Below are 14,105 nucleotides of genomic sequence, written 5' to 3'. Positions count from 1 at the left end.
TTACAAGCCAGGAGAACAGAAAAGAATAAAAAAGTGCCTGATCACTTCAAAAAGTCAAAATGAACCCACCGGATGGGCACAACTTAAAACAACATTACATAATTACATAAAACTTGGAACAGACAGCAACAGGAAAGAAAAAGATAGCAAAGAGACAGAACCAAGGACAACAACTGGAACTAAATATTATTCAGGATCTCCTCAGCGTGAACAACCATTTGTTTCATATTGTTCGCTGAGGTCTTCATATCCTCCAGCTCACGACCTTCGATGTCGACCTTATTCTTTGTGTTGGCTCTGGTCCTCCTTTCATGACCCTTCTTGTTCACCTGCTCTTTATCACCTTCCTTCTTTGCATTGTTCTCATACCTATTGATAAAGATGTTCATGTTGTCCACCGAAGATTTAAGAATTTGGAAATTTTGATCAGCAAGTTGCTTGACATTGTGCTCCAGCTTGTCAATTCTATTGCCAAAGTCTTTCAGTTTGTTGTCCATTTCCTTTCTATCTCCCATCTCATTAACCTTTTTTGCCATGGCTAAGATTTTTCCAACCATACATTCAATAGCTTGCACATTATGCAGGACGGCCACTAACTCTTTAACATGCTCCGCCAAGGGCTTGTCACCAACTGTAATTCTTGCCATGGACTGTGTATCTATTTTCAAACTATTAATATCCTTCACCAAAGTAGTGATGGTCTCACAGAAAGCCTTAATTGTATCTTTGTCACCACTATCACTTTGACCCCCTTTTTCCTCATTATGCAGTCTAGTGGTTGTCACGGTCTCCACGGTTTCCAAATTATCCTTAACCAGGTTACCCTCCCCTTCTTTGTCTTGACTATCAATCCTCTTATTATCATCATCCTCCTCCTCAGACTCAACCAAAACATAATTGAGATCAGAATTGCTACCCTTTTTAGTGTTCTTTTTCTGAGCCTTCTTTCCAGAGGCTTTCCCTTTCCTCTTTTTAACAGGTTTTTCCTCAAGGGAATCAGTTTCAGAGTCCAACATTTCAGATTCTACAATAATCCTCCTGTTCTTAGCCCTAATCCTCCCTTTTTTGCTAGTTTCTTCTGACTCTCCCTCCGTCTCAGAATCAAAGTTGAAACCACTATCCTTACTTTCCGTAGTCTCATCTATGGCATTTTTGCCTTTAATAGGATTTTCAATGCACTTCCCCTTTAGCATTTTATAAACCAGGACCATGAGCCCCTAGTGGAGGGCATGATCACCTTTAGGGTCCTTCTGGATCTCCTTTATAGTATGATCCATTGAACAGGCCAGGTAATAGGGAAGGCTAACCCTTTCACCATGATGGAAATGGTTAAGAAGGACGAAGTGATGCCCATAAGCCCTGGTAAACCTACCATCTAAGGTAATATATTCAATAGAAGCAAATAAGACAAACCTCCATGGCCTACAAATTCTCTTCGGGGAGTGGTAGGAGTTGTCAATTTTGATCATCTTTCTTCTCTCACCATCTTTAATAGGAAACTTGTCTACGGCCTTATCTGATATCCCTCTATCCCTGTAAAATTTCATACCCTCGATAGTCATCCCTGTGGCCTTAGCGATAACCTCTTCGTCTACATTCATCATATGTGATCCAATCAGAACTTCTCCATTTTTCCAGTTCTTGATGAAGTAGCTAGTAATTGTGGGGTCCTTCCCATTCAGTCGTTCCATGAAAACATTGAGCCCCCCCTGCTGAAGGATACCCCAGACTTCTTCTTTCTTTCTCCATTTAGAGCAGGATGCAAGTTCAAATCTCTTCTTGTTTCCTCCCATTTTTCCAACACCTTCCTTGCAATGCCTTCTCTCGTTTTGATAACTTTTCCTTTGGTTTCTGTGGTTATTTTGTAAGAGTGCCCATAATCCGTGCCAAATAATAATGATATGACACCTATTTAATAGCTCATTATCTTCAAGCAAGCCCTGCATCGAAAAAGGCAGAAAGGTCATTAGAAATAATGATTAAAAGTATCGCATTGCCTTGTATAGCTTCGGTCCTGATTGAGCAAGGATTTCATTTCACTTGCAATCTCCTTTTCACCATAACTAGTGATGATGTCTCCCGATTGGCAAGCCAGGTTGGCTGCCCAATCAACACAAAAGTTGGCCTCCCTATAAACATGTGTAAATACACACATTTCAAACTCTTCACTGATTTTCCTTGTTTCTTTAATAGCATTACTAATCGACCATGATGGTGGGAATTTCATATTTAAACAATTGATAATCTTTAAGGAGTCTCCTTCACACCAAACTTTAGTGCATTTGGCTTCTTTGGCAAGGATAATCCCATGATAAGCTGCCATGGCTTCGACAACATGGTTGGTCTATTTTCCTATAGGAATACATTTTATGATTTTACATATTCCCCATTCATCCCTTAGGACCACTCCACATCTTGCAACCCCCAGGTTTCCCTTAGAGGCCCCATCAAAATTGATTTTCATCCATCTCCTAGGTGGGCTGGTCCATATCACTCCCTCTCTAGGGTTACTCTGGATACTCTCTTGAGCTTTTAATGTCCATTTTTTATAAACAAATTGATCCTCCTTAGTGTTAGGATTATCAATACCACCTATAATATTCATATTTTCCACTATGCTTCTTATTTTTTCAAACACAATGTTAGCCTTAGTATACTTTTCTCTGAAAATGCTATCATTTCTCTCTTTCCATATACCCCAGCACATGTGTGGTAAAGCAATTATCCATAGCAAGGTAGTGGTTCTATTTTTTGAAGGATGATGCCATGACTTGAAAATCTCCTGAATCAAGTTGGGGAAGCTCCAACTGATATTGAATTGATCCAAACAACTTCCCCAAACATCAGTTGAGAAGGGGCAATGAAAGAGCATATGATTTATTATCTCCTCATTCTGCTTACAGAGTGTACAGAAACTTGGTATGTTGATACCTCTTTTTCTTATATTCTCTATTGTAATAATTTTGTCTTGGAGGGCTATCCAAAAGAAAATGTTGATCTTGGGGGTAAGGCCTTTCACCCATGCTTTAGCCCAGCAAGGACTTTCTATGTTATTGTACTGTTGATGATAAAGAGATGCCACAGTAAAAGTACCACTAGCAATGAGTTTCCAAATTAACTGGTCTTCTTCTTCAATCCTCACCATTGAGTTCATGACTTTGTTCAAACTACCCAAAGACTGGTCCACTTGAGATAAGTCTTTCCACTGTCCATCTTTCCAATAATCCTCCACCTTGGTTCCAAATCTTTCCTTGCATTGGTTCTAATATCTGTTCCACTCAGGGTTTTCATTTAAAGGGATCTCCATAAGCCAAGGATCCTCCTAGAATTGAATAAGATTCCCTTTCCCCAACTTCCATTTTGTACCTTTGATAATTAAGTCTCTAGTCCTAGAGATATTTTTCCAAATATTAGATCCAATTGGGATAATCTCTACTTTGAGGAAACTTTGAAGATTTGGACATTGGCTTTTATATTTGTTGTCCCATATTTTTTTCCACTCTCCTTGATTTCTATATCCTCTCCAAATCTGCTTAGCCATAAGGTATTCATTTATGTCTCTTATTCTTCTAAGGCCTAGACCACCTTTATTCATAGGCTTACAGACCTTCTCCCAAGTAATTAAGTTCATTCTCTTCTTCTCCCCAACCCCTGTCCATAAAAAGGATCTCTATATTTTTTCAATGGCCTCAGCATACTTAGTAGGAATCCTAAACAGATTGATGGCATAGAGAGGGATACTTTGAAGAGTGATTTTTAGCATTTGAACCTTACCTGCTTGACTAAGTAGAGCTCCCTTCCATCCAGACAGCTTTTTATGGAATTTATCCACCAAGGCTCCCCAAAAGGTATCCAGAGGATCTTGACCTAAAGGGAGCCCCAACTAGGAGGCAAGCAAGCTACCAATTTGGCCACCCAGAATGTTACTAATTTTAATCCTCCTTCTCTCTGGGGTATTGATAAAATAAACAAAGCTTGTAGACCAGTTTATAAGCTAACCAGTAGCCTCACCATAGATATCCAAAGCTTTTTTTAGTCTTCTAGTGTCCTTCACAGTGGCTTTTCCCATTATTATAGAATCATCAACAAACTGCTAATAAGAGCATATTTGATCTACCGAAGAAGGTTTCAAACCACAAAACTCCCTTTTCTCAACCAATTTTCCAATACATCTCCCCAAACATTCCACCATGATGATAAAGATCACTGGAGATAGGGGGTCCCCTTGCCTAAGACCTCTTGAGGCTTTAAAGAAAGGAGAGGGGGAGCCCTTCATTAGCACAGAGAAAGTGGCCGAAGAAACAAGTTGCGTGATAAGTCCAACACTCCTAGGATTAAAACCAAAAGCTGAAAGAACATCCATCATAAAATCCCAGTCCACTCTATCATAGGCTTTAGAAAGGTCAAGCTTCAGAAAAAAACCTTCTTTTTTAGAAAAGGCCAGAGAATGGATATTTTCATGAACAGAGATGATAGAGTCCAAAATTTGCCTTCCCAAGACAAAACCTCTTTGCTGAGGCTATATAATGGAAGGAAGCAAATTGAGAATTCTAGAGGTAAGGACCTTTGAGATAATCTTGTAGAGAGAGTTGCATAAGCTTATAGGTCTGAAAAGATCCATTGAGTTAGCCCCCATCTTTTTGGGTATAAGAGCTATAAAAGTACCATTAACTTCTTTCAAAAGTTTTCTAGCACCAAAAAACTTTTTCACAGCTCTGGTAACATCATCTCCAATAATATGCCAGTACATTTGGAAGAAGAACATGGGAAAGCCATCCGGACCTGGGGCTTTGTTGGCCTCAAAGGACTTAACAGTTGTTAGAATTTCATCATGGGAGGGAATGGTAGTTAAATGGTCATTGTGATCTTCCCCTCGAATGGTAGGTATACTGTCAAGAAGTTCCCTTTGGGCCTGTTTATTCAGATTCTGATCCTTAGCAAGTAGATTAGAGAAAAAATCCATTGTAGCCTTGCTCATGGAATCATCATCTTCAACATATCTTCCATTCACTTTAATTTTTACAATTCTATTTATGGCCTTATGTCTAAGTGTGGACATATGGAAGTATTTAGTGTTCCTATCCCTCTCCTTTAACCAGACATTTCTTGATCTTTGTTTCCAGTAGGTTTCCTCTTTAGCTATTATTTCATGATATCTCATCAGAATAGCATCTTCAGTATTTCTAGACATATAGGTATAACCATTGTGTTGTATCTCATCCTGGATCTCCTTGAGTTCTAAGAGGGTCGATGCTTTTGAGGTAAAGATGTTCCCAAAGTAGTCCTTATTCCACTTCTTGACATTATCTTTAACATTCTTCAGCTTTTTGACCACTTTATACATGGCATTGCCTTCAATACTGACCTGCCACCAATCCTTAATCTTACTTTCCAGATCCGGGTGTCTAGTCCACATTTATTCAAATCTATAAGGGAAATGTCTCCTTCTATTTTTTACTTCAGCCGTTAAGGTTATAGGGTAATGATCTGATCCTGCCCTTATGTGAGAAGATAAAGAATATTCATGAAGATTAAACCAGTTTAAGGAAAGTAGAGCTCTATCTAGTCTGACCTGAATCAAATTCTCACCACTTCTTCGATTAGTCTAGGTGTATTTGACTCCTTGCAACTCCAGATCATGAATGGCATTATTGTTTATAAATTCCATTAGGTCCAATCTGCTATCCAGATTAGCATGACTCCCTCCCTTTTTCTCATTTTCCTTCAGGGGAGTGTTGAAATCTCCCATAATTATCCAGTTGTCCTCAGCAAATCTTCTTCTCAGCCCAGTAAGATATCTCCACATCTCGCTTCATCCAGTCTTAGTGTTAGGAGCATAAACATTTGTTAGGACCCACGTAGTGCAATTCTTAATGTGCTTAAATCTAATAGAGGCCAGGTTGTTGTCCTGAATTAACACCTCTCCTTCTATATTGTTTTTGTTCCAGAATGTAACAATTCCTCCCAAGGCACCTTCTGAACTACCTCCACTGACTCCTCCATTTTTGAAAATATTCAAACTTTCAACTTTATCTTTCACCATCTTAGTTTCTTGAATCAAAAAAATGTCAGGGTTTTTGTCTCTAATCATGTTTCTAACTAAATTATGTTTGTGAGGACTATTAAGTCCCCTAATATTCCAAGAGGTGATTTTCATGGACTTTTAGAAATACCTACCTCAAAGATGGTTCTTTGGGTACCATTTGCTAAATTCCTGCTTGTTTCCAATGTTCTTTTTTTGCCATTTGAGTGTCTTCCTAGAGAAGTGTGTTGCGCTCCCACATCACCAAGCCTACTTCTGGTGTTTCTAGTCAGCGTACTATTTACTGGGTTATTGTTATTCTTTTTCTTTTGCTTGTTCTTTCTTTTATCCTCTGCAACTTCTTCGTCCCCCTGCTTTGATTCAATCTTCCCCAGTGCCTTTTTTATGTCCTCTTCATCTCCCTATTTTGGATCTTGTTCCTCTAAATAAGCCAGCTTTCCCTTTGCTGGGGTGGTTAATGAGATTTCCGATAGCCCTTGGCCCAAAATGATATCAGGTTGGGCTTCTTGGAACCAGTCTATTTCTTTATCTTGATCTTCAGATTTTGAGACAAGTTTGAAGTTATCTCCTTCCTCTTTATTATCTGTGGGATGTTTATCTATTTTCTCTACCTCTTCCTTGTCCTCTTTTTGATCCTCTTGCTGAGTGTTGTCTTTTTCTTTGTTTACAACACCCTGTTCCAACATCTGATTCTTTGGTTCAATACCCACTTCACTAGTGATTTTTTCCTCCACCCTTACTATCTGGGACTGCTTCTCCTGATTAGGGTCATTGGAATCTTGAACATTTAGTGGCTTGTCCACTTTTTTCCAAACCTTAGTTTGGGTATGGGGTTTATCCTCTTTAGATGGGCATTTTTTAGCCTAGTGTCCGACTTTTTTACAATGATAACAAGCGAAGGGGATTGTTTCATAAACAATGTTCTGCTTCCACTTCCCTAATTTTGATTCTATCTCTATTTCCTTTGGCAAGTTTGTGTCAGGTCCAACTCCAACACAAATCCTTGCATAGATCAACCTTCTTCTAAAAGTTGTGATCTGATCAATGGCGATTAGCTGCCCAAAGGTATTGGCAATTCCTGCAAAAATGTCTTCCTCCCATAATTCCATTGGGAGCCTAGGGAGTTTGACCCACACTGAGACTTGGGCAAAAAAATTATTTCCTTTCGCTACATTAGGGTACCACTTCTGGATGTACATGATGTATTTGCCTATTGCCCAAGACCCACTACATAGAATGTTTCTTCTATCCTCATCACAAGAAAAGGAGAAGGATAGATAGCCTTTGTTCATTGCTACCACATCAACCTGACCTTTCAGGTTCCACTTTCTTTTGACAAATCCATGAACTATTTCAATGTTAGGTCTAGATCCAAAGAAATAACCAATCAAAGTGTTTTCCATTCTAGCAATGTTTTGATCAATGATTTGGTTAGGAACAACAATAGAAAACTTGCCCTGAGACACATTTGAGGAGTTTTTAACAGGAGGCGATGAGGACTTACCTTTGGGCTTGACCCCAAACAATGAGGACCACTTACATGTCTGTCCATTGGTTCCCCCTTTAAGGTCTGTTGACAAAAGAACCTTTTTCAGATGATCTTTACCTTCCACCGTGTTCTTTGAAACACAAGTCGTTTGCTGTCCTTGGGCTCCTTCCGAGTTGCCGTCTTCTATTTTTGAAGTTTGAACCTACCCTTTCCCGCTCTCTAGTGCTAACTGCTCTTCATGTGGTGTTGTTCCTCCCCCTGGGTCCCCCAAGTTCATGGGATCATCGGGGTCCTTACCATCTGAACCTTCTCCATCCACAGGAATCTCTAAATCATCTACCACATGTTGTCCCGATGCCGATTCAGAATTCCCACTCGAATTTGAATCCTGGAACCTCCCGCCTTCCATGGAACCTCTTTGTATGTTGAGATTGGGCATTATTATGTGACTCCAAATATCAATATTGAATTTGTAAAGAGTGCAATAGTTATGTTCTCTAAATTAATGAAATACTTGTAAAAATAATAAAAAATGTTTTGAATTTAACCCATTTCTTTGTTATTGCAGAGGACCCCCCTTCGCTTTAGTGTCCTCATCCTCAGTATAGGACTAGGCATACATTGAGATCATGAGAAGAGGCCAGAATAACTACAGAGGGGGGAAATGATGAAGAAACCAATATTCCACTTAGTCTTTTCATATCTTCAAAGAAAAAACAAAAAAATAAATGATTGTAATCTACCTTATTTGATAATGACTGATTTTTATGTGTTAATGAATGTAATTATGTGCTAATGAAGGGTTATGAATGATATGTGTTAATTAATATTGATGAATGTTGCGTGTTAATTAATGTTAATCAATGTTATGTGTTAATGAACGTTATGTGATATTAATGAATGAATGTTATATTTTATTAATGGTAGAAAGAAAGAAAGAATGAATGTTATAATATGTTAACAGGGAATTTAGAGTGATGTTAGGGGGGGGGGGGAGGGGCCAAATGAGCTTTCACCTTCACGTGGTTGGCCCTGTTAAGTAAGAATGTTAAACTATTCTCAAAACCAAATGAAGCTCAATAAGATAACACACTTTTCAATATTTCATTATGTTGCACAGTTAATCTTATTGAATAATGTATATTGAATCTTAATTATAGGGTCCAATAGAGCCAACACGAACAACAACACCACAAGTTGTTGGGTATAATGAACTCCCATATTGTATTGCATGTGCACTAACAGTATGAGTTGCTTCTAGTGTTGATATCCATGGTGGGACTGCAAAAGTTATGAATATGCCTCATCCTTGTAATTTTTTTTATTACTTGTCATTTTCTTTAGCATTATGTTACTTCATGAATGATATGTTTTCAGATGTCTATTCCATGAATACCTCTCTCTTGTATGCTTCATGATCGATGTGTCTTCAGCATGTCCACTCCATGAGAACATTTCTCATATATGCTTGTACCTTATGTGTATTTATGTATTACTTCATGGTTTACATGTATGATTCATGCCTTGCATGTATTCATATGTATGGTTTATGCTTTACATATCTCCTTCATGCCTTATGATCTTTACTTCATGCCTTGCAGTCTTCTCAAAATATTGCAAAATAATTCAACAAGAAAAAGAGTAGTAGAGGTTATATAACAAAATAAATTAGATCTCCCTCTTTATTTTCTCACTTTCTTCCCTATTTTCTTCCACCCTTCTTTATCATTTCCCTTTTTCTTTATTTTTCCTTGATATAACTAACCTTTTCTCCTTAATGTTCTTCATGAATCCAAAGACTCCTTTACACTCCCCACTTTACATCCATGGCAACTACCTCCATTACTTCACTTAGTGTGAAGTAAATATTCTCTTCTACCATGGCCTTCATATATCTTTCATATATCCTTTCAAATATTACCATCCATATATATATTGACCTCATTCTAACACTTTGAATATGCCTCTTCTACCTCATTACATGACAACAAAATGTGAGGATTTAAGAGAAGCTTCAAATCATAATAGCCCTTAGAATTGGTTCAGAAAGAGTCTCATATTATACCTCCTAGATTGGACGGCTCTGATCCTCATCACACTATTCAACTTTTTCCTCCTCACTGGATTGTTTGCAGTCATGATGACAGAATTGTGAAGATTATATTTCAACAATTTTTCATTTTTTTTTCTTGCTTTTGATTCAACGAGAATCAGTTAAGATATCCTTTCGATGAAATATTTTTGTCCACCTTTGGTCAATGAAAAGAAATGTATTGTCATGTATAAAAGAGAGGATGGATGGTGGGCACGTAGTCCCACAAAGAGACATTTAATACAATATATATTAAGACGTATGGTTTAAAAAAGTCCACAATATATATTAAACTACCATATGAAATTGAAGAGTAGCAAGTCAATCTTTCCTATCCCTAGCCTATTGTGCCTTGTTACACAATATGAATAGAACCTTAGCATCATTGATCATACTCACCACTTTTTATTTTAAAATTTAAAATCAACATCTGCCTCATTTCTAATGTTGGTAAGGTTCACTACTTTTAAAAGAGTATTAGATAAAAGATTTGATGGAACAAAATTGACAGAGGAAAAGAATAACAAAATTATATTTTAGATGTTAAATGTTTTTTAATTTATATTTTTTATATGATAATTAATATCTTGGGAGTAGTTAAGGATAAGGAGACCATTCTTCTATTTGATAGTCTATCACCATCCTTATGTTATATTATACTTTTGTTCTAAAAAAGCTTTTGATCTTTTGCAATTACTGTGGGTTTTTTAAGGTGACTCTTTATATGTCCTAAAATTGTATGAGCCTAATAGCTTCTACTCTTGTTGATAGTTTGGTGGCTCTGAACAATGGCTCCTCGAAGAAGCTTGATCCTTGTAATTTTGGCCTTCCTTGTAATTTTAGCCTTCCATGATGTGAAAAGAGGTTATGTTATGAATAATGGTCCAGATGATTTAGTTATTTCTTATTATGTTGAGTATGAGTAAATTTGGGCTTCCTTGGCTATGGTCACTATTTTGTACTAACTATTGTAATTTAGTGTGATTTGAGCATGGACTTCAAGTAATCAAGAGGGTGGAAACAATATTCAAGTGTTAGGGGGTACACGGCCTTGACCAAGGGATGAAAGTATCAGGAAAGTACAAGTGATTCATGTGTAGATAAATGTATCATTCACCTATTAATTCCTAGCAACATTCTCAAATAAACAAGCAAAGAGGTATGTTGAGTGCATATATACATTTTATGTTGCCATGATATAAGTAAGATATCAAACATGTAACTTAGAATGATTTGAAATTTCATTCATAAATATTAGATCTTCCTTGTGGATTTTTGAATGCATAATGTCTCGTTGATTTCAATATCTTTATTGCAACTACTATTTTCAGCATGAAACTCCACTCATTGAGGTATCTTACTAGATGCAAGTCAGTTATCCTATCAATGATGATATGTTTTGCATGAATTTTATGGGGAAATCTTATTAATAGCTATGGTTGGGTTGTTCATTGTTTTGTGAAAATATATACAAGTAGATTGGGACATTAGAGTTATAAACACCGTAAATTGTGTTTGAGATCGTTGTCCTAATTGTAATAGTCAACCACCATTGGCCCAAGGCCACACCAACACCGTTGTTACACCAAGGTTTGTGCATACTGGTATAAGAGCTACTCTTAGGACATTTCATTAACATTAGATATCCACACCTGGGGTTTCCAAACACAACTTGTTTGAGTAGGCAGTATCACTGGTAAAATTGTGATTGTCACAATTGGTGCCCTTAGGACAGTCATTAATATTTGGTCTATGGCACTTTTTTAATGGCTTATAAATGCTTCTATGGGGTGTGTAGGGGTCCCACACATCTCTTCCTACATTCCATCCAAGGCACTTCACTCTCACCTATCTTATATTTCACTTTCTCTATGTTGCTATCCTAGAGGTCCGATACATGAAGAATATCAGACCAATCAATCAAATCTAGTGTGTGTCTAAGAGGTTTTGGAGACCTGCAAGAAAGAGAAATGAAAATACATATTTACAAGAGCCTTTCCAACCAGTGGTGTGAGTTTTTAACGGTGAAAAGTCCAAAAATACATTTTTTTCCCACTCATTGGAAACCCCAGTGAGTGTTTTGATAGTTTTTGGAAAAATATTGATATCTTCTTCAAATTTCAATGGATCTCAATGCTAAAAAAGATTAAATGAAGGTAATTCACTTCTCTACCATATCCAATCGACTTCTAATGAAAATATGATGAATTTCACAATTAAAAAAAATGAGAATCAGACTAAAACATTTTTGTATGAACAAAAATCTCCAACTTCATTTAGTAAAACTTTCAAAATTCAACAAGACAAACTTGGGTGGTGTTACAAAGGCCTATTTATGCCCATCCAAGTGGGTTACAATCTCAACCCGCCAAAAACCAACCTCCCAACCAAATTTTAAAAAGTTGTCATGACAATAATGACAACTTTTTACAATTTTTGTCCAGTGGACCTCAAACTTTCCCAATTAGGTCCAAATACATCATAATGGCCTCAAATGGCCTTATTTACATGAAATAACACAAAAAAAACTAAAATCTCAAATTTTGATTGTTTTGGCCAAACCTAGGTCCCTAGGGTGCTCCTGCACCATCAAACCATGTGAATTAGCAAAAATAAATGTGTTTTCGAAGTTTTAATGAGAGAAAATATAAATATTTCTACCTCTCAATAAAGAAAAAAATACCACAAATCTCATTATTGATAAGAAAGTGTTTAGTGATTCATAGAGTTCTCCCAAACCCTTCAACAAATAAATTTAACAATCTCCTCATTGGCCTATCCTCAAGTGAAAAACATAATAGACAAGTTGAGAAACCATTCTATACTGTGAAATCAAAATGCATACCTTTTGTATTGGTGAGATGTGAAATTGGGCTTGTAAAATGTTTTTCAAAACCATCCCATGTTTTCACCTTTATTTATTTTGTGAATTGGAGCTTGGTCTAGGAGGTTAGACAAGTTGTTTTGTAGGTTGTAGCAGTAATAAAGTGCTAGAGGAATTTAGAGAGAAGTATTCTTGTAATCCATTTGAAGGAATAACACAAGCATTGTTCTCTTTGGTGTGGTTTTTTTCTCACAAGGTTTCACCATGCCAATCACATTTTCTTGAAAGATTCTAAAGCTTTTTTAACAAACCCATCCTATTCTTATCTTGCAATCGTAACGTTTCATGAGGTGACAATAGCTATGAGTTTTAATGGATGCTTTCATTAAAGGAGTTGATGCATATCCTTCCTCAATTGTGTAAACTACTTTATGTAAAACTCCATTGGATTTATATCTTAAGACTGGAATCTAAACTTAATTATTATTATAATGACATCAAGCAAACAATAAGGTAAAGAAAAATTGAAGCCAAGCAAAACCTTAGACAAAAGACCTTTGGTGATTAGAAGTGAAGGTCTTTTGTCTAAGGTTTTGCTTGGCTTCGATTTTTCTTTACCTTATTGTTTGCTTGATATCATTATAATAATAATTAAGTTTATTTTTCAGTCTTAAGATATAAATCTAATGGAGTTTTACATAAAGTGGTTTACACAATTGAGGAAGGATATGCAACAACTCCTCGGGCAAACTTCATCACTTTTGTCTACCAATTGATAGAAAGCCCTTTCAAGGGTTCCTTAGGGACCAATTCATTCTGCATAGATTGATTATATGTAGAAACCCTAGAATTGGCAAGTGATCATGTTTGTCACATGATCCTTGTACTCATGTTAGCATGCTCACCAGTATATATAAATTGAGATAAACTAATAGAGCTAACAAATAGAAATTAAAGAAATTTGAGAGACATGATAGACAAAGAAAATAACTTTCAAGACATTATTGTAAGTTTGTAAGTATGATAGTAGATCTTTATAAATTTAATGTTCTTCCACTATTTTGTTAATTGCTATTTAATTTTAGTCTACCAGTAGTATTGTTGGTGTGTATATATGTCACACTCTAATACTTGATCAAGCAACACAATAATCTTGTGATTATGAGAAATAAGTATAAGATCTTCAATAGGTTCTTTGCATTCACTTTTCCAGTGAGAAGCAAAATAAACAAATATGCTTAAGAAGATATAGAAATGAACTTAATATAAGGAAATGGCCAAAAGGTCATGCACTGGATAACAATAATCAACAAATCCATAACATAAGAATTCACAAATTAAAAATTTACAAGTGTTTCAATTCACAATGACAATGGTTTCATATCCCATCCTTTATGGGTACCCTTGGACACACCTATTGGCCACTAGACTTTGATCACCCTTTCAAGGCTTGATCCAACATTGCAAGGAAATATAAACATCACGGTAAACTACTCTTGGGCTTATGACATCATAACAAGTGAAAATTAGTGGATCTCAACAATGCCACACATACTATCATTGATGGTTACTAGTCCTTTGCAATTAGGATTGTTAACATTGATGGCCAAAGGCCAAATCAACACATCCATGCCTTTAAAAAATACCCCTTGAAACT

This window comes from Cryptomeria japonica, chromosome 6, assembly GCF_030272615.1.
Source record: "Cryptomeria japonica chromosome 6, Sugi_1.0, whole genome shotgun sequence".
Classification (NCBI taxonomy): Eukaryota; Viridiplantae; Streptophyta; class Pinopsida; order Cupressales; family Cupressaceae; genus Cryptomeria; species Cryptomeria japonica.
Note: the sequence above shows the minus strand (reverse complement) of the source record.